The following is a 378-nucleotide window of genomic DNA, read 5'->3' as shown; positions in this document are numbered from 1 at the left end:
GCAGCAACAAATCTGCACACACCTCCAGAACCAAACAGGAGCAACACCAGACCTACGAAAGTTAAGTGCAAGCTCCCAACTTACTGCGCATGCTGGCAAAATAACCCCTCCCCCACCCCAGAGCTTCACAGAAAAGAATCACTCCCTTAAGCTTACCCACCCCTACCCTGCTCTGACACCAGTGCCATGGCATTCAACAACACCATGCCCCCTAAGCCAGGAATTCAGGGCCCATTGGGAGGCCCTGCCCCTTTGCCCAGCCACTGGCGTACGGGGTCCATGGACTTGCAGCGCCCTTCACCCCCACCCAGTCCCTTGTGGGCTGATTCAACACTGCATGCCCTCATTAGCATAAAACAGTAGGGCATACACCTGAAG

The sequence above is a fragment of the Trichechus manatus genome, unplaced genomic scaffold (genome assembly GCF_000243295.1).
Source record: "Trichechus manatus latirostris isolate Lorelei unplaced genomic scaffold, TriManLat1.0 scaffold00176, whole genome shotgun sequence".
In the NCBI taxonomy this organism is placed as follows: Eukaryota; Metazoa; Chordata; class Mammalia; order Sirenia; family Trichechidae; genus Trichechus; species Trichechus manatus.
This window is presented reverse-complemented; position numbering follows the sequence as displayed.